The 27632-nt window shown below is 35.9% G+C and overlaps 1 long non-coding RNA gene across 1 annotated transcript; it reads right to left on the bottom strand.

Moving 5' to 3' along the window:
- Positions 1-88: 88 nt before the first annotated feature.
- On the bottom strand, positions 89-27632 carry LOC127175855 (uncharacterized). Its single transcript, XR_007829032.1, has 3 exons — positions 27486-27632; positions 19521-19621; positions 89-306 (listed from the first exon to the last, which is right to left on the bottom strand). It is a non-coding gene; the product is annotated as an uncharacterized LOC127175855 (long non-coding RNA).

The following is a 27632-nucleotide window of genomic DNA, read 5'->3' as shown; positions in this document are numbered from 1 at the left end:
CTCTCAGAAGACCAATCATTTTTTTTACTGTCTGAGGGCATCAATGGGCCCAGGCTATGGGCTTTTTATGAGAACTCAATCAGGCCAGTGGAGGTCAAGCCCTCCTCCTTGTCTTCAACAATTACCATGAAATTCTTAATGTCCACACAGTCGAGGGATCCCCAAATTTCAGAGTGTCATCCAGAGGGCGAGGACTCTGGCTGTGCGTCTCCGCGGCTCCCTCGCATCTCCTCCCATCGCGCCCTGCCTCGGTGCGCAGAAGTTGAAGGTGCAGCAGGCTCCGGCTGAACCCGTGACCCCTGCAGACTGTGGAGAGGAGCAATTTCCAGGGCAATAAAAACCACCATGGCAACAGAGATGCTGTCTGTGACTCATGGCCTTTGGGCCGCTTGATATCCGTAGAAATGATTCGATAGCTTGTTTTTATCACGACGTCTAGAAAACTGAAGCCTCTCGCATTTTTTTTCAGCGGCCGGTTGAATAAGGGCATTTTCCACCTTATAAAATAAAGCTGAATCAGTCCCATTCATGCGGACCGTGCGTCTGGTTTCTGAATTTTTTTCTTTGTTTAAATACACCGTGAAGGAAAGTATAAATCAGACATTTAAGTTGGCCTGCTACATGGCAAAACAATGCCTCGTGGAGAGGAGATGAAGAGGGTAACGCCATAATGTAAAATAGTTAAAAGCTTATTAGAGCCATTGAAAGGCAGCGTGATTTCCACTTTGTTTCGGAACACCCTGAGCTCTGCCTTTCAAGTGATTGTGAAGGGGGCAATTCAAATCTCTTTGGGTCCATATGAATGAAGGCCTCTTAAAGCTCTTTTATAAGCCAGCAAATTCCCCACAGGCTATGCCCTTTAGCTCTATTACTGATTTACCAAAAGCATTCATCTCGAGCCTTCTGCTTCTCTTCTCCCATTGTTCTCTCCGGTCACCCCAGCACCTGACAACTCTAGCACCGGGCTTAAAACGCGCAGGCCAAAACAACTGCGAATATTGCTATATATCTTTGGACGCCTTTGCAGCGCTGCACATTTTACAACAGTTAAAAAGGAATGAGGACAGAGTCGGAGTGATTGATTCTGCTCACCCACAGGGTATAACGTTCAGTAATGTTAACATAAATGGCTGAATGAGGCGGACTCCTCTCTGGACAGAAAGGGGAGGCCTGATCCCTTTCTTTCTTTGGGCGCAGAGAAAGAAGGGAGAAAATTCCAAGAGGGCCCATTGCCTCTATACTTAGATTAATTAGGCCCCCTTTAAGAGCCATTCAAGCTCGTTCTAAAATAGGCGTCCGAGTTACATTATGTAAAGTTTTCGCACTGATTTGCATTTGTTTGTGTGGCTGAGAGTTGCGTGGAGGAGCACTTGGAGAGAGACAGAGGGAAATAAAAACAAAGAGAGGGGAAAATATTCTTTTAATGGCTTTACAATCTTCTATACTGTTTTTCTTGCTCATTCGAGTTAATGGCGCCCGGGAATAAAAGTGCTTTGAAAGCAAATCAGACCTGAAAATTATACCTATTGTGTCGCGCAGGCTCTCTCGATAAAGCCAGTAAAGGATTTTATGTTTTACAGATGTCTGGATGTGCGATTTACCAAAGCAGTTTATCACTGTGTGTTTTTAATCACAGCGAATGTGTGATCTACCAGATCGTCTTATAAAATTCACATTACACAAAACACTACCGTGATTTTCTTTATCTATAGAGGTTTTATTGTCATCCAAATGGATAAAAGCATAATTCATATCTTTAAAAAACTAATTTCATATTATGCATTGAAATATTTGCAATACCATTCAAAAGTAAGATAAAAAAAATAATACTTATATTTAGCAAGGACGCATTAAATTGATAAAAAGTGACAGGAAAAAATTATAATATTACAGATTGTTATTTTAATTAATTCTGTTGTTATTTTAATGGGAAAAGTGTAATTTCCACAAAAAATGTTTAGATATTAGATATACTAGATTATATTCCAAAGAACTGGAGTAATGATGCTGAAAATTCAGCTTTGCATCAGAAAAAAATTACATTTTTATTAAAATATATTCAAATATATTCAAATAGAAAACAGCCAATTTTTCAATGTTTTTGTTTGTTTCTTTGTTTTAAATCAAATAAATGCGTTAAAAAACTTCTCTTATAAACATTAAAGAAATCTTTCCACTCTAAATCCGTCCTTGCTAAATGAAAGTATTCATTTCTATAATTTCTTTCCACAAAAAAAAATAAATTAAAATAAAAAAATGTAAAAAATTATACGGACTCCAAGCTGCTGAAAATTCAGGTTTGCATCACAGGAATAAATTACATTTTAAAATATGTTCAAATAGAAAACACCCATTTTAAACTGTAATAACATTTCTTAATATTAATTACACTGTTTTTATTTTTGATCAAATAAATGCATTAGAAATGTTCAAAAACAGTAAAGAAAATTTTTCCACTAAAAATGTTTAACGTAAATGTATTTGGATTTATTTAAATTTTAGTTTTTTATTCACTTATTTCATTTGATTGTTTTTAAATTAATTTTTATTCAGTCATTAATTTCAAAAGTAATTATTTTTTACAATGTTTCCTGTGCACATAAACAAGAAAAGGTTATAGCACAACCTGTCAAAAGTTTTTGAACGGTAAGATTTTTAATGTTTTTAAGGAAGTCTCTTCTGCTCACCAAGCATGCATTTATTTGATCCAAAATACAGTAAAATTGTAAAATATTTTTACTATTTAAAATAACTACTTTCTAGTTGAATATATTTCAAAATTTAATTTATTGAATTTTCAGCATCCTTCAGAAATCATTCTAATATTCCGATTTGGTGCTCAAAAGACATTTATTATTATCATTATGTTGAAAAAAGAGTAGATTTTTTTCAGGTTTCTTTGATGAATAGAAAGATAAAAATAAAAATAAAAAATAAATACAATTATATTGTCTCCAAGCTTTTGAATGGTATATCGTATAATGTTACAAAAGCTTTTTATTTCAGATAAATGCTGGTCTTTGGATCTTCTATTCATCAAAGAATCTCGAAAAAAAAAAAAAACTCAACTGTTTTAAAAATTGATGATAATAATAATTATAATAATGATAATTAATAATTAACTGTTTTTTGAGCAGCAAACCAGCATATTAGAATGATCTCTGAAGGATCATGTGAAACCGAAGACTGGAGTAATGATGCTGAAAATTCATCTTTGATCACAGGAATAAATTACATTTTAAAATATATTCAAATAGAAAACAGTTATTTTAAATAGTAAAACATTTTCAAAATGTAACTGTTTTTGCTGCACTTTGGATCAAATAAATGCAGGCTTGGTGAGCAGAAGGGACTTCTTTAAAAACATTACAAATTTTACTGTTCAAAAACTTGCCTGGTAGTGTATATTAATCAGTAATTTGATGACTGTTTATAGCTTAGTACATACAAATTACACTGTGTGCAATATTGTGTTTATATGTACAGTATAATTCATTAGTTGCCATTTAAAATTGCTTGACTTAAAGATTGCATATGCAAAGAGCAGAACAGATTTAAACAGACATAAACAGATACGGCACTCAGGTGCACTCTGTGAGTGCACGAGATGATTTTGAGGGATCCACAACGATGAAGAAGATTTCACTATTTGTCTGTTAAGGCCTCTCAGTGTCTGCGGGTACACAACTGGCACGTGAAGCGACATGGGATAAGCCGTGCGGCGTGAAGGAGGGCCTCTCAGGCAGGAGAGGGGCAGCAGAGGGGCAGCACGCAGCTCAGAGGATGGGGGTGACGTGCCTGGACCTAACAAAGCGCCAGGGCTGTGTGTTAGTAAGGGGACTGGGCTGCCAAGGCTGCTTAATACTGAGGAACGATTAAGAACACAAAAGAGCAGGATGAAGCGGTGTGAATGGGAACCGTGTGTCCCAGATCACATAAGGGTCTTAAAGCTGGGGGATGGATTAAGCTCTGAGTGAAAGTGTCTGGAACGGAGAATGAGAAGGCAGCCTCTTTTAATTGCATTTTGTGTGCAGCTATTGGCGTGCCAGGGATGAACCCAGACTGGGCTCAAAGTATCTCAAAGCAAGGGTTAAATCAAAGGAGATGGAGCACAACTTTTACTCTTCACCTTGCTGGTGAATGAACCACAAAGATGGATTTGGTTTGGCCTTTGAGAGTTGAAAATAGCCAACTGTTGCACATTTGTTGCTGCATGTTGCGGCTGATGTAGGGGATTGGTGGCTGTTTGATTTGGCTCATAATAGAGAAGTGTGTAACACCTGCTTCCACCGTGATCTTTCCTCAAACCACAGAGATGAGAGAAAATTCACAGCAGATCCATTCGACATCCTAATAGAATTTTATTTGACGTGTTTTTGGGGGTAAAATAAAGATTACAGTGTGAAAATTATTTTTCAATGTTGTAAAAAGATTACATTTTACATTTTACATTTTTAAGAAAATACTATTTTAGTCGTTCTACTTTAAAATTTCTCATTTAATTCAAAGTGTCATTTGTTGATTCTTTGTAATTATTTGTGAAATTCAATAGCAATTTCTGAGTGAACTTATTTTTAATGTTTCTATATGAAGTTTGATGTACTGAACATGAAAATCACATTACTTTTTGTGTATCATTAACAGTGCTCATTCATTTAATTTATTTATAGTTTTATAACATAGGGTTGCAATCAAAAGTTTACCTTGCACAATCTGCAAAATGTTAATTATTTTACCAAAATAAGAGGGGTCATACAAAATGCATGTTATTTTTGATTTAGTACTGACCTGAATAAGATATTTCACATAAAAGATGTTTACACACAGTCCACAAGAGAAAATAATAGTTGAATTTATGCAATTCGATTCAATAGTTTACATACACTTGATTCTTAATACTGTGTCATTACCTGAATGATCCACAGCTGTTTTTTAATTTATTTATTAATTTATTTTTTGTTTAGTGATAGTTGTTCATGAGTCCCTTGTTTGTCCTGAACAGTTAAACTGCCCGTTGTTCTTTAGAAAAATCCTTCAGGGCCCACAAATTAGTTGGTTTTTCAGCATTTTTGTGTATTTGAACCCTTTCCAAGAATTTTTTGATTTTGAGATCCATCTCTTCACACTAAGGACAACTAAGGGACTCATATGCAACTATTACAGAAGATTCAAACACTCGCTGATGCTTCAGAAGGAAACACAATGCATTAAGAGCCGGGGGATGAACATTTTTTGAATTTGAAGATCAGGGTAAATTTTACTTATTTTGTCTTCTGGAAAACATGTAAGTACCATCTGTAGCTTCTGAAGGGCAGTATGAAATTGTAAAAAAATATGATATTTAGGCACATAAGAAAAATGTACGCATCTCCACTCTGTTCAAAAGTTTTTATCCCCTGACTCTTAATGCATGGTTTTTCCTTCTGGAGCATCAGTGAGCATTTGAACCTTCTGTAATAGTTGCATATGAGTCCCTCAGTTGTCCTCAGTGTGAAAAGATGGATCTCAAAATCATAAAATCATCAAAGAATTTGTGGGCCCTGACAGATTTTTCTGACAAACAGTGGGCAGTTTCACTGTTCAGGACAAACAAGGGACTCATGAACAACTAACACTAAACAAAAAAAAAAAAAACAGCTGTGGATCATTCAGGTAACAACACGGTATTAAGAATCAAGCATATGTAAACTTTTGAACAGGGTCATTTTTATAAATTCAACTATTATTTTCTCTTGTGGATTATGTAAGCATATTTTATGTGAAATATCTCATTCATGTCAGTACTAAATAAAAAATAACATGCATTTTGTATGATCTCTCTTATTTTGGTAAAATAATTACATTTTGCAGATTATGCAAGGTGTATGTAAACTTTTGACTTCAACTGTAAAACAATTAAAATAAAGTTGTATAACATAAAAAAAATATTAAACAAAGTTCCAAAAAGCACTAGAATATTATGGAATGTACCAAATGTTACAGAAACTTCTAGAATGTTCCTATCCTCACAAAAGCAGAATGTCTTTTAAAATTAGTAGAAACACTTATCTGTACTAACTAAAGTTCTAAAATTTACCTGACCTACATATTTACCAAAATATTGATGCTGCACTAAAACGAATCATTTGCACCACAGAATTACAGAAGAACCATTTTTAGCTCCCCCTTAGAAGAACCATGTTTATTATTCTGAAGAACATCTTAAAGACCTTAAGCACCTTTTTACATTCTAAAGAACCTTCTGTGGAATGGAAAAGTTCTATGGATGTTAAAATGTTCTTCATGGAACCATACCAATACATTTCTGAATTAATATCAAAACCAGTATGACTTTTTGTAAATCTGCTTTGAAATTATGAGTGAAAAGCACTATCCAGATCAATTTGACTTGAATCTTCTGTGCCGCATGTGCCATATTTTCCTTGACCTACAAGCTTGAAAGTACAGATTCAACTCATGTGACTCTTTTTGTTGCTATAAGAGAAGGATACAGAGGGACGACATAGTTGTACAAGGAAAAGTAAAACAAAGAGAGAATAGACGCTGTGTATTACAGGCTCGCAAAACAAGGAGGTCGCCTTGCGGACATTAAATCTTTCTGCTGCTCTGCTTCTCTCATGTGTCCGATGACAACTCCCCTGGTTCACCTTTGTGCCGGGTCTTCACCCCGACCGCTCCTTGGGGAATGGCGGTCATGCGAGTCTGAACCCTGCTTCCCTCGGACGACAATACAGAACGCCCTAGATCCCTCTCCATTTCCTTGAAGGGCTAAGCATGTCCACAGTGAGGTCAGAGGGGGCATCCCAAAGTGGATAACAAAGCTTTGAAAAGCTTTGCCACTTGAAGATTGCCTGACAGAGCTGCTGGCTCCCTTCCCCCTCCCGTCCACGGCGACTCAAAGTGTGGGCTGTCAGATTTGCCCACCCTCAGATCAAGCCCTGAAGCTCTCTCTGTGGCCGTCAGTGATACAAAGGAAGCCCTCGCCGCAAAGAATGAACCCACTTGTCTATATACAGTACATGCTGTAACAACAGACGTGGCAAGACTGATGAATGAACAAGTGTTCGCGCTCTTGTTATGGTAACATTCAGAGCACTGACCAAGACTGGCTTGAGGTAATTGCTCTGTCTGAATGTGAATACCACCACTCTGCCAATAAACAAAATTTAATATGATGTATTGCCAATGCATTTCCATTTCATCTAATGTCTCTTTGATTTGCATGAGTCAATTTCGCTATTTAACTGTGATTTCATAGGAATTTTCATGCTGTTTTTAAAAGAATATACTATATTTCAAAGAATGCAAGTTTTAGTGTAAACACTAAATCAAATAAACCCTGTATCTGGGGGACAAAAAATGGAGCCAGAACACTTTGCATAAAACTACTGTAACAAAAAGTACAACAAACATCTGATGTACTACTGTACTACTCTTTTCACACTGACGACTACTGAGAGACTCATATGTAACTATTACAGAAGGTTCAAATGCTCACTGATGCTTCAGAAGGAAACATGCATTAAGAATGCATTAAGAGCCGCGGGCGAAAATTTTTAGAATTTGAAGATCAAGGTAAATTTAACTTATTCAGTCTTCTGGGGAACATGTAAGTATCTTCTGTAGCTTCCAAAGGGCAGTACTAAATGAAAAAAAATATGACATTTAAGCAAAATAAGAAAAATGTACACATCTTCATTCTGTTCAAAAGTTTTCACCCCCTGGCTCTTAATGCATGGTTTTTCCTTCTGGAGCATCAGTGAGCATTTGAACTTTCTGTAATAGTTGCATATGAGTCCCTCAGTGTGAAAAGATTGATCTCAAAGTCATACAGTCATTGTTGTAAAGGGTTCAAACACACAAAAATACTGAAAACCAAAGAATTTGTGGGACCTAAAAGATTTTTCTGAAGAACAGCGGGCAGTTTAACTGTTCAGGACGAACAAGAGACTCATGAATAACTATCACTAAACACAAAAAAACACAATGTGAAATATCAGTACTAAACAAAAAAAAAGCATGCATTTTGTATGATCCCTCTTATTTTGGTAAAATAATTAACATTTTGCAGATTCTGCAAGGTGTATGTAAACTTTCAACTTCAACTGTATATAGAAAGGGACAAACTGCAAGTATATGCGCATACATAATTCTGTAATAGCTGGCCAAGCAGAATTATGAATATTTCTATTCTGATTAATGAACAGTACATTTTGTTATTATGTGATTACGTAAATGAACTGGTGAATCAGTTATCTGAACCAGAAATGAACCGTCCAAATAAACCAGTTTGTGGAAAAGAACCGGATTTCCTGTTTGCCTGAGGTACTGGATTATAGGTAATTTGTTTACTTTCTTGCATTGACCGTTTCGTTTCATAAGACCTCAATATATAATGTCAGGAGACACTAGTATTAATTCTGAATTTCCTGATATGCTTTTTTTATTCTCAAACACAAGCAGCAGCTGATTTGCATTTTATGAATCACCAAGATTCATTGTTTCAGCTAAAAATCTTCTTTACTGTTCTACTGAGAAAAAACAGATCTTTAGATGGCCTGAGGGTTAGTGAATTCATAGCAAATTAAATTTTTGGGTGAACTATCCCTTTAAGAGATCTTACATTGCAAAACTACACAACACAATATAATCCTTCCATGTACAGCGTAATCTGTCTAGCAGTGAGTTGTGCCATATGCAGCGGTTGCGCTCTCTAGGACTAATGACAGATCCTCTGTCCATTAGTATCACCTGTAGCTGTGACCTCAGAGAGCGGCTGATCTGCTTTTGCGCAGGGGGCCTCTCGGTGCGCACCAGGGAGAGCTGGGGGGCTGAAGTGTGCCGTCCGGCTGCCAAAAGACTCTGTGAATGGGCATGCAGGAGATCAATGCAAGCCCCTGAAAATCCCATTAGGTCCCAAAGGCACTTGTTGCCTTGGCTTAGACCTTTGCTAGCCGTCCTGCCCAGGGCTACATCTTTTTCTTTGTCTACCTTGTCTTTTTCTTAGATTTTATCACATTAGTTCCAGGGGAAGTTAGAAATCGGCAATTATTGCAAGGTCTGTGATGCTGGCAGGACTATGGAGGGGAGGGAGAGATCAGGGCAAAAGGCCACATGAAGCAAGGGCCAAACGGTACATGGTAAAATTGGAAAGGCATCTCTGTTTTCCAAAGTTAAAAAAGTGGAAAATGAATTGAGACCACATATCATGACCAAGACGAGTTTTCTTTGTCACAGTTCAGGGGATTCGTCACACTGGACCTTTGAGTTTAAACTTCTAACAGAATACAAATAACACCTCAGGTCTTCAAACGTATCGGGGTTTTTAAAATGTGACTGATGTTTTGTTTTTTTCTTGTGTAGATCAAGAAAATATTTTTATGTCAAATATATCAAACTGAAAGAGTCCTTAGCTACTTTTAAAACATCCAACTGGATACCACTTACAAGATGGGAACAAAATAATTGAAGAGTCACATTTTTGTTAGGAGAAGTGTTCACAACGTGTCATCAACCAGCCATATTGGCAGCACTGAACGTAAACAACGCCACTGAACCAAACAAAACTCACATATTTTGCTGATTACTTCTGCTGAAAATGATCAATTATTGTCATACTTTGGGCTGTACTAATCGGCTGGACTGGGATAAAGCATTTGGAGTAACAAATCAAGCAGAAGAGTGCAAAAAACTGACTAAGCAACAAAAGGCGTTTGTGGTTGACCAAACTGAACCAGAATTTCCAGAGCAAGAATCTTAACAACATTCGTGTTTGTCTTCCAGTCAGGTAGGTGAAATATTAGGCTAATATCTTAAGTAATACTGTATTACTTATGTAATGAATCTTTACCACCTATTCATTTCAGTTTATCAAAATATTGCCCCCTTTCCTGCTTACTAAGTCCTTCTCTATATGATTTAGCAGCTTCCACATGATTTTTCAGCATTTAGACAGCATAAATTAGTAGAACAACGTATTCAGTAGTACATGTAATCCATGTTATTTTTTACATACAACTATCGCCAATATGGCCATGTATTCAGGTAACTGACCAAATTGTAAGTGTAAACCCTCTGTTGGAAACTTAAGACGTTACAACACATATGAGTTTCATAGAAACAAATATTATTTATCGCTAAACAAAAAACAAAATAAACACAGCTGTGGATCATTCAGGTAACAACACAGTATTAATAATCAAGCATATGTAAACTTTTGATCATTGGTCATTTTTATAAATTCAACTATTATTTTCTCTTGTGGACTATATGTAAACATCTTTTATGTGAAACATCTTATTCAGGTCAGTACTAAATAAAAAACAACATGCATTTTGTATGATCCCTCTTATTTTGGTAAAATAATTAACATTTTGCAGATTCTGGTGTATGTACACTTTTGACTTCAATTGTATGCTTCTACATGTATATTGTTAGCAAGCTACTTTAATGTAGCCAAAACAAGGTCTATGTATGCTTATTTATTTCTTAATTTGCCTATCAACCTAGTTAAATAATCATGCAAAGAGAATGAACAAGCACACAATGCTCACATGCAGTTAAATCACACCACAGTTTGCTATGTCCATTGGGACAAATTAGATATTGATCTTAGACAAATATACAAACAATCTGTCTCTGTCAGTGACAAGTAATGGCATGAGTTTGGGGCTTTAGCCTTAGAGAATAAAGAGGAAGCAATGCCTCAATGGGGAATACATAAATATATCTATTATAAAATTATATTTTCTGTGACTATGTGTTTATATCTCACGACAATTATGTCAGATACATTTTTTGTATTTATTAAAATGCATGTGGTGATTATTTTTGCAAGTGCAAACACAAAACACATAGTGCAAAATAAATAAAAAGAAAAAATGAAAAAGTTGTATATAAAATGCATGTTCTAATCTAAAAGATAAGCTTTAAAAAGGGAAGAATGACATTTTATATACAGTAATATATAGAATATAGAGGGTTTTAATGAATTCTAAGAGACAAAATACTTTCTATCCCCTTTTCAGTTATTATTTTGTTAGATGTGTTACTTTGTCCAGCCATGTATTTCTGATTTCATTTCAGAAATGTTATGTTGTAATGTTTGTTCAGCCCTAGTATTTCGTGTGCATACTAAAGAGCCTTCTTAATCCTCCTGTCAGAGGAATAATGCAAAGAGAGGACAGTACCCGGGGTGTGACGCTCGTGCGACGCCTCAGCTGTCCCGCTTCCACCTCCAGATTGGGAGAGCAGTGGGAGCGATGATCAATAAAGCTGCTGATCAATCGTGCCCTCTCTTTTTCTTATTCAGTGCTGAGGAACCCACTCCACTCTTGACGTAGCACTTCTTTTGCAAACTGGGCTTCCTGTCCTCATTATTGTAAAGCCAGAGGAGACTGCTGATCACTCCTCTGGAGGCTCAGAGTGGGGCGAGCATCCATCACTCGCCCTGAGGACCTGACACTCAGGCTTTTGATGGGTTCTTGCCAGTACTCTGTCACGAGAATGATTAACATACTAGCAAATACCCTTCACAACCTAACTAGACCTGCCACCTTTCATTCACAGGGTAATGCTCAGGAGTCATCACTTCTGCTATGACACACTGACAAGATGAAGATTTGCTGTGAAGCACAATCAAGTGTGACTCAAAAGTTTTATATAAAGTGCATTACAAGAAGTTACTGTAAGTTGACAGCTCTTTGTGCACAGATCGGTACATCAGTTTCTAACATGCTTGTAGCTCATCTATGACAGTGTATAAAGAGCACACAACCTGCTCTCACCTCACAGCCTTAAAAATAAAGGTTGCAGTGATGCCTTAAAAGAACAATTTTTGGTTCCCTAAATAACCTTTCAGTGAAAAGTTCTTAAAATAACCTTTTTACACTATAAAGAACCTTTTTGTGTAACTAAAAGGCTGAAGGTTTTTCTTTGAATCATCAATGCCAATAAAGAACCTTTATTTTTTTTAAGAGTGTACACACTAAAAAATGCTGGGTTATTTTTTTAACCCAAATGCTGGGTTCAACTTGATGGGTCATTTTATTGGGTTATTTTAAATATTTTTTACCCAGGTGCTGGGTAGTTTTTCTGTAGCTAAGTTGCTGGGTAATTTTTAAAGGGGTCATCAGATGCCCATTTTCCACAAGTTGATATAATTCTTTAGGGTCTTAATTAACAGTCTATAATATAAGTTGGTTAAAAATACCCAATGGTTGTGTAAAACAACACCCTTTTTATCTTGTCAAAATCATCTCTGCAAAAATCAACCCATTCTGAGGGACTGTTCCTGTAAATGCAAATGAGCTCTGCTAGCCCCGCCCCTCTCTTCTCTCTGTGGAGTGACGAGCCTGTTTACTTTAGCCGCATTTAGCCGCATGTAGCCGCTAAACTTTCTAACTAGCATGTTATTAGGAAAGGCGATCGCAAAGATTCATAAAAAACCCTTATACTCACTTCTGCTGTAAGTGAAGCTGAATCACAAATGATTTGCGCGAACATAGACGCATTTATGTAGATCGGGAGGCGCATTCCCTTCACTTCCACTGCATCTTCAGCGGCTCAGATGATGTTATGTCATAACTTACATCCAGCAACACAACACCTCAATTGCTCAGTTGGAGATATTCTTGTCTAACTTACATCCCTGTTCCGGCATCAAAACAATGGAGGTTGGACTGTGACAGCTGATCTGAGGTAAGACGCTCATGTCAATCAACTATCGTGTGAGCGAGAATGGCTCGATTTGAAAAAGGGGATATTATTTTTACAGATTTATTAAAAAACACTGCATGGATTTTTATCATTATAGGGTAGATTTGTACACACTGCCAACACACATTAATGTTCAAACAACATGAAAAAGTGAAAAGCATAAAAGTGACCCCTTTAACGCTGGGTTATTTTTTCTACCCAACCACTATGTTAAGCCTGTCTCAAAAAACTGCCAAAACAACCCAGCTGCTGAGTTACAGTCAAAGCACGCTTTTTGAGTCCTCTACAGGAGAAACCAGTTCTCAGTGCCACAGATTTGGTGCACTTCTTCAGCGAAATAAAGGTTTGTATACATTTTGTTTCATTTATAACATCATTACTGTGCTGTAAATTGTATTATTTTATGCAATGCAACATAAGGACGAGATGTCAGTCAGCTGTGTCAACAGCGGTCACTTCACATGATGGAAACGCCTTTTGCCTTGCATAAAATAAATGGATTTTATTTGTTATAGTACTGAGTTTAATTTAATTTGATGTTAAAATATGTTCTCTAATGTCAGTACTGTTTGTTCATGGGCATGTTTTGGAATTAGTCATGGCATCTTTCAGCTACGAGTGAAACGTGAGGTCGCGGCTCAGCTTTCGGCGACACACCGGCACGAGAATTAGCACTATTTTAGTAAAAAGCGATTACAGAGAATGGTTAAATACACTAATATTAAAATCATGTCTAAAATGCTTGTTAAACGAGTGTATGTAATATTGTAAACTATGCTGTACTCACCCAAATAAATTCAGTTTGTCTTGTATTTTGTCTATGCGTTCTTGCTTAATAATAAATGTTCCTCTTTTGATAATTTGATAATTCTAGTAATTCTGAGCATGTTTTTTTTATATAAGTTCCAGTCCATTTTAAGCCAGCAACATAATAATTTTTAAACAATAGTTGATTTCAATAAAATAACCCAGCATGTTTAGTAAAAACATTTAACCCAACCTGGGTCAAAATAACCCAGCATGTGTTCTGTCTTCTGCCAAATAACCCAAGTTGGGTTGTTTTTAACCCAGCATTTTTTGTAAGGGTGTAAGGGCTTATTTCTATCTCATATGAAATGTAAAAAATATTTAATTGGTGTAACTTGATATATTAAGGCTAATTTAGTCATACGTAATATATTTACCAGTTCATTTAGATATTTCCAGCCCCTAACTGAAGAAAATACCATAACACAATTAACAAATTGTAAAGGTTTGCCCTAAAGAATATAAATTCCACCTCTAATCCATCAATTAACGACAATAAATGCCAACTTAAAAACAACGACGGTGATGATGATAACATGCACATTATACTGACACCAGTAAAACAGTGTATAATATCTGTAAGAGGCAAGAAATGTGACGTCTCTTTGCTCATTAAATTACAATCTGTTATTTTCTTATTTCCCCTGAGGCCTGAATTTCACAGCTATCTACTTCTAATCTACTATAATATGTTCCACAGAGAATGTTATTAATGTCATTTAATTTAATTTGGATACTTTAATGTTTGATTAAGAAGCCGGTGTTTTTTGTTCTGTTACAGTTTAGTAATTTATCATTTTGCATTCACTTCCACAATGAACATTTCCTGATAATTTACTCACTCCCATGTCATCCAAGAGGTTTGTGTCTTTTTTTCTTCAGTTGAAAAGAAATGAACATTTTTGAGGAAAACCTTGGACTTTAATGGGGATCAGCAGGTTGAAGGTCCAAACTGCAGTCATAAGGTTCTTATTTAGCGAAACAATCTATCATTTTCTAAGAAAAATACAAATTTATATACTTTTAACCAGCTAAATATGAAAAAAATAAATAAATAATAGAATGTTTTCCTCAAAAACCTTAATTTCATTAAGACTGAAGAAAGAAACACATGAACATCTTGGATGACATAGGGGTGAGTAAATGATCAAGGAAGTGAATTTCTCCTTTAAACATTTATTTCAGTACTTTTTATTTTTTAAGTATGTTCAAACATAACACCTAAAAAATACTATCATTATAAAAAGCCATGAGGCAGCATGGTCAATATGTGGACATGAAAGAAATCTTAGTTTGGATAAAAGGACAGTGTCACATTTATGATTGCCCTTTACTCCTGGTAACAATTGTGGACTCCCTTTGCACGTCGAGTTTATCGCTTGAACTTCTGAACCCATTATTTTGACCACTGTGTAAACACAACCTGCAAACAATTATAAAACCATGGAAACACCGATATTGGTTATGTAATGTCTGAAAAAAGCACAATTGTTTTGATTTGGTTTTGAAGGATAAGTTCACTCGCAGAATAAAAATTACTCATCCCCTATCACCCAAGATGTTCTTTCTTTCTTCAGCTGAGAAGAAATTAAGGTTTTTAAGGAAAACATTCCAGTATTTTTTTTTCCATATAGTGGACTTCAATGGGAGCCAATAGGTTGTAGGTCTAAATTGCAGTTTCAGTGCAGCTTCAAAGGGCTCTACATGATCCTAGCTGAGGAATAAGGGTGTTATCTAGTGAAACGATTGGCTTATTTTCTAAAAAAAGTTTAAAATGTATATATTTTTCAACCATAAATATCTGTCTTGCACTAGCTCGACCTCTCACATTACGTAATCGCATTGGAAAGGTCATGCGTGAGATAGGCGAAAGTACAAACCTAGTGTTTACAAAGTGAACGTGCCAAGAAAGTAGGAGTTTTTTGCCCTTCCCTACCTTTTTGAACCAAAGTACATGGACAAAGAACTAGCCACGCATAACCTTTCCAACATAATTACGTTTTGCGTGAAGGTATAGATGTGCATTGTAGAGCTAGTGCAAGATGAGCATTTGTGGTTCAAAAGTATGTAATTTTTTTGAAAATGGCCAATCGTTTTTGTACTAATTTTGCATGTTTAGATTGATATTTTGCTTTTGTAAGGATGGTAACATTGTATAAGTTTCTGTAACATTCTGGAATATTCTAGTACTTTCTGGAACATTCCAGAACATTGACTAGTCACAAAAGACAAAAATCATCCAACGTACACTTCTGAAGTTTTGGACAGTTCACCTTTGCTAACTGTTTATGTTAAACTGTCATTTTTATGACTATTAACAGATTAGCTTGTACAAGTTGTGAACATATTTTTTTGTTTTGTTTTGTTTTCATGAGCACTGTTAACGAAAGTAATGTGATTTTTGCATTCAGCATATCCGCCTTTTTTGGTTAATTTTGTGGTAACACTTTACAATAAGGTTCATTAGTTAACATTAGTTAACTATATTAGTTAACATGATTTAAGAATGAACAATACTTCTACAGTATTTATTCATCTTAGTTCATGTTAATTTCAGCATTTACTAATGCATTATTAAAAGTACAACTTGTGTTTGTTAACATTAGTCAATGCACTGTGAACTAACATGAACAAACAATGAATGACTGTATTTTTATTAATTAACATTAACAGATTAATAGTGTAATAAATGTATTGTTTATTGTTCATTCATGTTAGTTTATACATTTACTAATGTTAACAAATGACACATTGTAAAGTGTTTCCAATTTTGTTCCACAGTGTTATTCATATTATGTATGATATTTTTACTTTTTCTATTCAAACATGTTTATTTTTGTGTTATTAACATTGATGAGACATTAAAAATTCTTGCATTAAAATATTTTAATATTTTAACAATTATAAGATATAATGTTCAGAATAAAACTAACAAATGCTGTGCTAACCATATTTTTCACTGAATCAGATGCCCTTTTTTGTGATATTAAAACCCAGAGCTCTACTGTTTGGGATGCGGGCCTATTAAAGACTCTCTAGTAGAGTTTTGTTAAGCCAGAATTGGTCAAAAAGCCAAGGAAACATACAAACAGGAAATATTTCCATTACTTTGTACATTTCAGTGGATTTTAGCTTATTATTCTTCTGCTATTTCAAGCAAACACATGCATAGTGCCTTATAGTAGTATGCATTCAGATGCCACAAATACATGTGTTTTCCATGTTTGCTTTAGATTACAGCACTTGTTTTATCATTGGACGACAAGAACACATTGACAAAATAAATACTGGAAAGAAGGATGTTTCTTAGTGAAGGCCAGTGTTTGGCGATCCTGGTTCCCCCTGTGAAACCTGACCTGTGTGCATTGGTCCAGAATGCTTGGTTTTATTATGGACGGCTTCAGCGGTGCCACCTTCTTACCATTCTATTGTGTGTTTAGAGAGGGAAAGGATTATGTGGTCATGTTTAAAAAGCTGGGGAAACAACTCCCCTTTGCAAAATGCTTAAATGGTGGCCATAGAATGGGATCCTGCTTTTTTCTGCATTAGGGAACATTGGGCTTCACCCTTCAGGTTGCTCTAGTCACCTGGTGTCTTTGCCACCCAGCAGGACACGCTTTCATCTTTTGTTGTTGAGCAGGGAATGGGCGGCGTTTTGCCATGCAGCTGGTTGAAACCGCCGGTTCCCAAACCTCCCTTCTACCCCATGCAGCCAAACCAACCTCCAAATATTCAGCCATCAAACATCACAAAAAACTTACGCTACGTTAACAAAGCTTGTGGCGACGAGTGGTAACTTTCAATTAATATCCGCTAGATAATTCTCTGATATACAAAACTGCAACTTCCTTCATTTAAGATCTTGAAAGATCTTCATTGACACAAGTGTTTCGTATAACAAAACTGTAGTATAGCCATATTTTTAAAAATTTATATAAAACAAGTTTTTATGATTTTATGTTTGGTATAACAAAAAGAAAAAACCTAAAAGCATAAAAGTCGAACATAATTGTGTTTGAAGACTCACGTGGCATTCATCGCAGCATATCTACTGGCAACAAGCTACGGATGCAGAATGTGGGACTCTTTATTGGATAAGTGGAGTTCCTTTGTGCTTTTGAACTGCAGATAGCCCGTTGGGATCTTAATCACTGGCTTTCGGAGGTAACCAGTGTTCAGAGGCAAAGGATAAAGAAGCCGCAGCCATTCAAGGAGCTGTTGATCTAGACCTCATTGTTCTCACCACTATGGCTTGGGTAAGCAAGGTAAATAAATGGCAAACAAAAGGCGGTGCTTCACAGCAAAGCGGGCTCTGTGGGGGGGCTCACGTCCTGAGACCAGGCCGAGGCCTGAGCCTCCATTATGAGTGCCAATGCCACTCGCACCTATGATCACTATGAGCTGTCCCTCGCCAGACATCGGCTGACACAGGGGCTACCACATGGAAAATGGCACAATTAGCACTGTACTCCCCTGATAATAACACCTGTGGGAGCACAGCTCAAAAACTGTTGATCATGATCCTTAGATCATTTAGTAATTAGAGACTTCGGTTTAAAACACATATAAAGTCACTCCATTTTAGGTCACAAAATAATAGAGGTTTAATCTGCAAAACAGTTACTCAACAAGTGGTTCACCTTTGATCAACTAGTCTCAAGCTCTTTTTTATCACTTTGTATCATGTACACACTATTATAGTTTCTATTAATATTTAGAATTTTTTATTTTAATTTATACTAATGTTGTAATGTAAACATTATTATATTACTGTTGCTATTACTATTACTAATTATTTTGGTTTCAGTTTTATTTTTGTTTGTTTGTTTGTTTTTCTAGTGCTTCAACTTAAACTTATCTCAGTTAGTTGCCAAGATGGCATTTCTAATTTTCATTTAGTTTAAGGTGTTCAGGATATTTCAGCTTTATTTTAATTCATAAACATTGTTTTTATAGTTTTATTTAACAATAATAACCCTGGTATAAAGCCAGTTCACACAGGTGTCATAGAAGAGTAACCAAAGGTGTAGTTCATCACAATAAACATGATCCGCAAACATTTTGAAAACTTAATCTCAATACTTTTGGTCTTGAATATCTAACCTATTTGAGCAGCATATCTTTATATTTGTAATGTATTAACTTTTAACAGTTTTCTTTTAGTTTTGTTTCTAAAGTGTACTATATTTTGTACTATATTAAAAATGGGACTGAAAAATGGGAATGATATTTTGTTACATAATGCCCTGTGGATGTTCACTTTTTACACTCTCAATTTGTCAACTAACAATGTTCAAAAGTGGATATATGTATAGGAAAATGCAATTTCAAAAATAAAGTAAAAATTGTTTATTTATTTATTTAAACTGAACGCATAATTTCCACCACAGACATATCTCAAATTAAAAGCTATATATTGTAAATAATAACAATATGTGAAGGAAATGACTAAATAAATTCAGTCTTGAATATCTTACCTATTTGAACAGCATATCTTTATATTTGTAATGTATTAACTTTTAACTTAACAGTTTTCTTTTAGTTTTGTTTCTAAAGTGTACCATATATTGTACTATATTTTTAAACAAAAAATGGGATTTGTTCTGATATTTTGTTACATAATGCCCTGTGGATGTTCAGAAAATAAACTCTCATAAAACACATTTTACACTCTCAATTTGTCAACTAACAATGTTCAAAAGTGGACATATGTATAGGAAAATACAATTTAAAAAATAAAATTAAAAAAAATATATATATATTTATTTATTTAAACCGAACGCATAATTTCCACCGCAGACATGTCTCAAATTAAAAGCTATATACTGTAAATAATAACATTATGGACTAAAATGGTTGATTCTTTTGTCTTACAATGGCTAAAGCTACAAACTAGCATTTTATATATACTAATTTAATAATATCTAAACACTTTTGCATAATTTTACAAAATTAAAATTGTGAAATAACACATAAAAACATTCTGTAATAATTACCTTGATTTTTCTTCATTTTCTTCACACATCACTCATCTCATATTTCGTCTCATGCTCTTCACTGACACAATTTTCTCCTAGATAAACAAGAACACCAACGTCTGAAAACCAAAAATTATTATACATTACAGTGTTCAGTATAACAAAACTGTGATACATCCACATATTTTAAAATAGCTATAACAATCTGCACACAATAAAAAAGTTTTAAGATATTTTCATAGTTCAAGAGTTAAAACAACAAGATCTATACATAAAATGCATTTTAAAAAGCTTGGGTGTTGTAAAAAGTTTTAATGTGATCCACACTTCTGATTTTCTGTCAATTAATACTAATGCAAGTATGCATCAAAGTAACATAGTAAAGACATTTATAATGTAACAAAATATTTCCGTTTCAAATAAATGCTGCTCTTGTGATTTTTTTATTCATCAAAAAGAAGAAATGTATTACAGTTTTTACAAAAATAATAAGCAGTGCAACTATTTTCTAACATTAATAATATTTAGAAATACTTCTTGAGCAGCAAATCAGCATCTTAAAATGATTTCTGAAGGATCATGTGACACTGAAGACTGGAGTAATGATACTGAAAATTCAGCTTCGATCACAGGAATAAATTACATTTTTAATTTACATATAAAACAGATAACTTTGTTTAACAATTTTTCACAATATTAGTTTTTAATTACTGTATTTCAGATTAAATAAATGCAGCCTTGCGCAGAGACTTTTGACCGTAGTGTGTAATAAAATGAAAAATAAATAAATAAAGTGTCTGAATACTTTTTAGTGGTCACTGTGCATTAATTTGATGATGCTATACTTACGTAGAAGCTATTATTATTCGATAAGCTACAGATTCATATGAATTGCATTGGTTTCAGGGTTTATATTTCATCAAAACGCCATTCAGCTCTTAGCAAGCTAAGAAACAAGCACAAATGTCATTAGTCTTGCCTTAGTCAGCTTCTATCATATCACTCTTTCTATCATATCACCATTTAAAGAGATTACGATGCTACCTGTGGGGGTTGAGCATGCGGGTTGTATATAGTTATGAAGCCTTTATTTGTCAATTACATTATCGAACCAATGTCAGGGGACTAGGCTGTGCCATCTGGTGCTTGTGCCAGAGTGCTGAAAATCACAAATATGAGTGCCAGAGAAGAGTCATGTGACCACAGACAGGCATATGCACTGGCATGTTTGAAGCAGCTAAAAATAGCTAATGATGTATGAAGACATCTGGATGTGTTCAGTGTGATTTAGATTTAGTTATAAACAGCAAGCTCAAAAGTGGAAAAGAAATAATGAAATAGATGCAATGTGTGTGTTCATGGTGTGTGTGTGCACATGGATGGGTTAAATGCAAAGCACAAATTCTAAGTATGGGTCACCATACTTGGCCTCACGTCACGTCCTTTCCTTTTCTTTTCCTTCCTTTAATACAGATGAAACCACAGATGGAAGATGAAGTTTACAAAAAAGTCATTCACCTTTATACAAAGCCGTCTAGTTGAGAACAAACTGTCACTGATTTAGAAGGGACCATAAGGAAGGGACAAACTCCAGATCATGCACGTGTGGCTGGAAACACAAGGAAGTACAGCAGCACCGTTGCTGTTTTGACTTGGGCTAGTAACCAACCAACTAGCAACCGCCCTGGCTGGAACACCCTAGAAACCACACAGCAAACACTACAAATCTCTCACAACACCTTAACAACTACAAAGTAATGCCCTGGCAACCAACAATATTCTATTTTGGAGTTTTATACAAACATAATGTTCCTAAAGTGTAAAAAACAGGTAAAAGTTTGATGGTTACATTTTATTTTGATGGTCCACCTTCAGTGCTAGGTAGTTACTGATTACATCCCTGTTGGAAAAACCAGCATACCAGCTGGTTAAGGTAGGTTTTGGTGCTGGTATTCTGGTCCTTTGCTGGTCCTTAGCTGGTTTAAGCTGGTCCTAGACCAGCACATGGCCAGCTAAGGACCAGCATAAACTGCTAAGGACCAGCATAAACCAGCTAAAACCAGCATACCAGCACCAAAACCTACCTAACCAGCATATGCTGTTTTTTTTCAACAGGGATCTGGATTACACAATCAGATTCCAAAAATTAATGGTGTGCACACCAAAAAGAAATTTAATTATTACCTTGCTGAAGCACAAGATGGCATTAACATTCTGCTTGAGCAGATGAAAATGGCAACTCAATGAGTATGACAACCATAAAATGAACGTTTTCATCTTCATTGCGTTTGTGGTTGAATGCTTTTCTGTTTTAGTTGGGTTTAGGAAATGGAATAAAATAAATTCCATTGCCTATCCTCTCAGGATACCTGGAATCAGTGTTATAAGTACCCTAGGCACATCGTTTTTTCATTTTTGTAGCATAAACACCATCAAACCGCTGAAAGCTTCAGATCTTCCAGTGTTTCTCTATGGTGCTGAAACCTAATAATGTCTGAGTTCCGGTCCCCGTGCAACTGATACTCAACTGCCATTGGCAGAGGAGTGGCTTACCGATAGGTCAATTGCCGCAAATGACGCAAATTGGGTAATGTGATTTCCGCGAATGTATGATATTGCGGCTTCTGCACAAGTTAACATTTTTTAACTTAAGCAGAAAAAGCCAATCAGCAAAGAACTTATTGGCACATCCGGTTGTATCAGATAATGGAGGAAAGCATTATGCAATTATTTTATTCACACAAATGACAGGAAAAACATTCTAGAATGATAACACAACGAGAATATTCGCTTTGTGCACACAGCCTAAGTGCTCGTAATTAGATTAAATTACATTTTAAAATACTTATCATCAGACTACAGCTACTTTTTAAATTATTTACACAATAGCAACTAAATATTCACCATTTTTTTATTCTCACTAATTCATCTATTAAAATTTTCCTTTTTAAAATAGCCTTTCGTTTACATATATTCAGAAAATCTTCCCGTTTTGTGGACACTCATAAAAGGTTCAGTCACTAGTCAGGTGGCTATAATTACTGCCAAACCTTTTTCACCTATATATATTTAATTAAAGTAACCCCTGAGATTTTAGATAATGGGTTAATAATTAACACATTTGCATGTTCACAGTTTTCTGACACTGGCTAATGGTCATATGTCATGCAGGTAAATGAGTATCTCATTTTCTCTCTGTATTTTTATATCAATATGGTACAAGATTTAATGTGATTAACAAGTTAGGTGAAAAGTAATCTAAAAGTAATCAAAAAGTAGTCTGATTATATTGCCTAAAATGAGTAATGTAATGGATTATGTTACTAACTATAATTTCTGTCAAGTAATTTTGAGTCAGTAGTGGACTATAGTTTGTACGTAATCTACCCAGAACTGTCCACCTTAGACTTTCAGCTGAATTTAAGTAACTTTGCAACTATATGTCAACTAACTCTCATTTGTATTAGTAGACCATTAGGATATAGTTAGTAGAATATGTTGACATGTACTTACAAACTTGAATTCAGGAAAATATCTGTTGGGGAGCATCAAAATAAAGTGTTAGCAGATATTAAGCAGACAGTTTACTAATACTCTCTTACTAATGAAGTGTTGCCTATGTGATTTATTAAATTACGATGCATATATTTGTACATATGATTTCAAGAGCTGCTTTGTGTGTCACATGCTGTGCAACGAGCTTGTTTTACACACAAATTGTCCAGCTGTACAAAAATCCACAATCAGAACTGCTCAGACCTCAAACCGGTCATTTGCACGAATTAGTGCAAACGTCCTCAATATCTTTTGAATTAGAGTTTAAATAAAACGAAGAAAAGAGAATCATTTGCACACATGAACTGACACAAATGCTCACTGAACCCTCCATAATAAGGGTTTGCACGGGTGACAGTGGCTTCGCTCGTCTCACACCCTCATTTTAGCTGAGTAAAAAAAAAATAGAAAGAGCTTTGTTTGATACAACAAAAGTCGTCTCTGGAAATTATGAAAATGCACAAAAAAGGGAGTTCCCTTGTCTTCCAATGCACCATCAATCATTCCCAACTCTCAGTGTCCATTGCAATGCAATCCATGGGCATTTGGGAGTGGAGGTGTCAGTCAAAGTCCCCGTTCTGTTCATCTGTCACTTTAAGAGTAATTGCCCTGTCTGTCTACTTTGGCATTGTCGTTGACAACTTTTTAATATGTCATCTCTGAAAGAATAAAAAAATGAAAAGCCCACCTTGTTACACGCCATCTGCATTTGCTCCCCTACAACGTGGAAGTGCCGCAAGTCCGGGGGGAGGACGTTTACCCGTCCGCCCGTCCGTGCGCCCGCCCGCCTGCCCGCCTTTGGCCGAGTGTCACACGGCCCATTGAGAGGATTTATGCTTGTGTACTTTATTTTGTTTTGTATAAACAACGGCGCTACGCACTACCTTTATCGGCCGCGGCGCGTTCTGATTATTCCTCCCTAAAGTCCTCCCATCTGTCCCCGATTCTGCAGCCCGAGCCTCTTTCAGAGGCCTGACAGGGAGTAGCGCTGGAAAAAAGTAAACTGGTAGGGGGCCCTCATTTCACACCAACCCTCGATTGTGCCCTTCCGAAGCAAAGCACTCTTCTATAGCTTTTTGATAGGCTTTCAATCCCAGCCCCACTGACAAGGTTTTCTTTAGGAGGAGTAGGAGTTGTGGCTTTTTTTGGCTCTGGGGTAGGGGGGCTTACCGCAGAGACTTAAGGGAGAGCAGAGGTGATTTCTTCGGGGAGGGGGGCCGCCGGTGGAAAGGAAAAACTGCAGCAGATGGGGCTGATTGTGCTCCCTACGCAAATTAAGGAGAGAGACATCTGCAGCCGCAACATACTGGTGGTCCGAGGCAATTAAGGCAGGGGTACGAGGCGAAAGGAGGGAGGGGGGGAGCGCAGGACAGAGGAAAAGACAGTCCTGCCTGCCGGTGCATAGAGATGAAGTCAGGCTCACATTACAATGAGCCGGGCTACAATAGAGGGAGCCGTCCAAGTGGAGATGGGGGGGACGAGCGGGGGGTTGAAGATTAATGTACGGAGAAGCCGGCAACAACACTTTGTGCAGCCAAAATAAGAGGTGGGGCCTTCGGGGCTGAATTGAGCCCGAGTTATAAAGTGTGTCCTTTTCTGCTGTCTTCCCCATTCGAGGCCTGAGGTCATTTACAGAGGTGACAGCTTAGACGTGCACTGTTGTGGATTTAATGTGCAGCGTTTTCCCCCATTTTTCTCCCCACCCGTCCCCCTTCAGCTCTGGAGAGGTGACGTGACAAAGCGGGGTCATCCCCGGGATTAGACCCCTTTAACGTTGCCTTTATTTATCGACTGGGTGCTGCTGAGGGGGAAATTCGGGCCCGGGGAAGAATGCCGGCGTGCTGTTTACAGGCTCATCCCTCCGGGGATATATGTGTGCGACAATGCCGTCCGCATGCAGATTTGCATAACTCGGCCGCATCTAAACAGGCTCAAGTTGTTTTAAATAACTGGGGCAACTAACAGGATGCGACTGTTTTGTGGGGGATGTTCGGATAACTAAAGACAAATCGTTCTCTCATTAGCGCGCACGCATGCCGCGATCGCGAAAAACGCGCAGGTGCTCCAATAATTTTTCAAGGTCACATATGGATAGTCAACAGATTCACTTGTTTGATTGTTAAGGGGCGGTCGCACGCAAAACAGTCCCAATATGACATCACACCTCAAGGCTTCTTTTTTATTAATATAATTTCAATATATAACAAATACAAAGTTGATGTTACAAGAAAATTCTATTTCAGTCTTTCTACTTCAAAATTTCACATTCAATTCAAAGTGTTACTTGCTGTTTCTTTGTCATTATTTGTGAAATTTACTAGCAATTTCTAAATAAAGAGGCTGTATCATGATGTATTGATTGTCTAATGGTCAAATGTTTTCACATGATACAAATTTGCAGGTCAGGGTTCAACAAACTTGAACTTTGGAACACTGCAAATTGTAAAACTTTTTTCACATGAACTTGCATTTTTATCAGAATTTGCATGCATATGAATGGAATTGAATGGAGCAAGTGTAGTTTAACCAGTCCTAATGCATGTTAGATTCACTTCTTAAACTGCACTATTGTTCATTCGGTATTGTCATCATCAAGAATTTTGCCAATAAAAAACAGAGAGAAAAGTAAATGGGAAATTATGTTTAAAATCATGTGGCATCAACAGTAGTCAATACCCTGGTTTAGATCAGTAAAGACATTTAAAAAGAGCTAGTGAGTGACTTAAAGGGACAGTTCAACCAAATTAAACTTCTATCATTATTTATAAACCAAAACAACTCCAAAAATTCAAAATATTGTCTTTTCCATTGTTTATTTAAATGCTATATAAATGTTAGGACAAAATATTCCCAGTGTAATGTTTATGGAACACTGATTTGATTGAGAGAAACGTTATAGAACAACATTCTAGGAATATCCTTATTATGGTATTTGTACTTGAACATTCTAAGAAACATTTTTGTAACATTTAAATAATCTTCTAATCCATAAAATGGACATTTTAACATTCTTAGAATGATAAAAGTAAACTAACGGAACACACTAATTTACATCCAGGTCATCTGGCGTATTGAGATCACATGACCAACTAAGTACTATCTGCTTTATCTCATGAACAAATTATTAGACACTTTTACTCACGTTATTCAATCATTATGTCTGACTGCCACTACTGTTTCTCTACAATGGCACTGGTGCTGAAAACTTTTGCTATTGGAAAACGCTATATCCACTCCAGTAGGTGCCAGTATAAGTCCAAGGTGACTTTTGAGTTTCTCCAAGAGCTTTTTTCTATTAAATTGTTGTAATAATCTTAGCATAATATCATAGTTGCTTATTATTTTTGTATATTTCTTTCTAAAAACCATTGTGGCAACTCTTGAACTCCATTATAGTGTGCGATACAAAAACATGAGACTACATTTAAAATCTAGGACCAACGAAGAAAGCTTTGGTATTTTAAAAGATGATCATCTGGTTTTCCACCAGATGTATGGAGTTCATTCAGCTGGGATGCTGCTGTCATTAAAGCAAACAGGATCCCAACAAAATGCTAAGACAGTTTGAAATTCATCAAAGTGTTTTAACTCAACTTTTCACTCAAACTGATATGCTAATAATATAATTTAGGTAACAAATTACAATAAAATTCCATTTGTTAGCATTAGTTAACAATTTATTTAGATAGTTAACATGAAATAACAATGAAAAAATACTTCTAAAGCAGTTATTAATCTTAATTACTGTTAATTTCAACATTTTGTAAAGGCGTAGAATTTAGTAGGGATGCTGACTACCAATATCCAGTAACTACTAAATTGTCCTTAGCAATAATTTTGATGAAACAATTAAATATATGTATATGTAACCACTATTGTATACACTATTGCTGTAATGTTGTTGGTTTTACATAACCATAATTGTGTAACTGTCTGATGAATATGCTAACACAAAAAGCTCTGCTTTGAATTAATCATGCTGGCTACAATAGAAATACATTTTAAATGAAACTCTGGTCAAAAGTTTATCACACATGCAAAATGTTGGGGAAGTTTAATGGATGGGGTTGTTATGTCCCCACCAATGTCAAAATCAAACCTTCGCCCTAGTTGTTTTGTGTTCATCTGCTTCCTATTTGCCCTTTTTACATTGACTGTCACTCTATATAGGCTAATACAATCAGACAATAATTTCTCAAATATTTATTACAATATATACTGACAAATTTAACACACATGGCATGAGAAGATGGGATGGTTTCCAATATTTACTACTGAACTGTCACCAAGTGAACTGCAGTGATCAATCTATTTAAAATAATGCTGAATTAAGCTACAAACTCGATCTTAATACACAATGTAGTTTGAGGTGCAGCTCGTCATATTAATGGAGTGTTTTTACTACCAGCAGTAAACCGGTTACCTTACCTGAATATGTTCGCAGATTTGTGTTGGATGACTTCGACGTGGAAAGTTGAAAATATCGATATTCTTTTCGCTTTTATGCCATAAAACCTGCGCGCTAAGCCAGTAGTAGTACTGACAACGTTGTGTAAACATGGCTGAAGACGCGAA

Source organism: Labeo rohita, chromosome 14 (genome assembly GCF_022985175.1).
Source record: "Labeo rohita strain BAU-BD-2019 chromosome 14, IGBB_LRoh.1.0, whole genome shotgun sequence".
In the NCBI taxonomy this organism is placed as follows: domain Eukaryota; kingdom Metazoa; phylum Chordata; class Actinopteri; order Cypriniformes; family Cyprinidae; genus Labeo; species Labeo rohita.
Note: the sequence above shows the minus strand (reverse complement) of the source record. Positions and strands in the feature narration are given on the sequence as shown.